Below are 595 nucleotides of genomic sequence, written 5' to 3'. Positions count from 1 at the left end.
GAGATTGATTTCCTTTTTGACAACAGAGTGATGTTCCATAGCGTAAATGTACCTAATTGGTTTTTAACCCAATATTTATTTATATTTACGCATAGCAAAAAATCTTGAAGAAAACACACACACACACACACACACACACACACTCACTCTCTCACACTCACACTCACACTCTTCCTAAAACTTGGAGGAGTTGGAAGCAGAGGCCAAGGCGACCCTGCCAGTCTCTCCCCGGCGGGTGGGCAGGAGCCCGCATGGGAGTTGCTGCAGGGATGGCGGCCTGCTACCCTACAGCGCCTCCCCTCGCCACCCGCCCAGCACACTCCAGGTATAGACAACTAACTGTTATTAGAAGGATCTTTATTTTATTGTGACCAAAACATGCCCTGTAATTATGACCTTCGGTTCATGCTTGGCCCTGACGTACATGTGTGGTAAACGGGGACATGGGCGCCCTTCCCGTGCTCCAACTCCCTCTCCCACCCTGTGGGGAGATGACGGAGGCCATCAGCAAGCCGATGCTGAGATCTTGGAAGCCTAGCCAGCTCTTTGGTCAAAATAACAGCTAGCAGTTTTGATCTCACACAGCTTGTGCGAA

The sequence above is a fragment of the Myotis davidii genome, unplaced genomic scaffold (assembly GCF_000327345.1).
Source record: "Myotis davidii unplaced genomic scaffold, ASM32734v1 scaffold96, whole genome shotgun sequence".
NCBI classification, from domain to species: Eukaryota; Metazoa; Chordata; class Mammalia; order Chiroptera; family Vespertilionidae; genus Myotis; species Myotis davidii.
The sequence above is the reverse complement of the archived record's forward strand: the minus strand, read 5'-3'. Positions refer to the sequence as shown.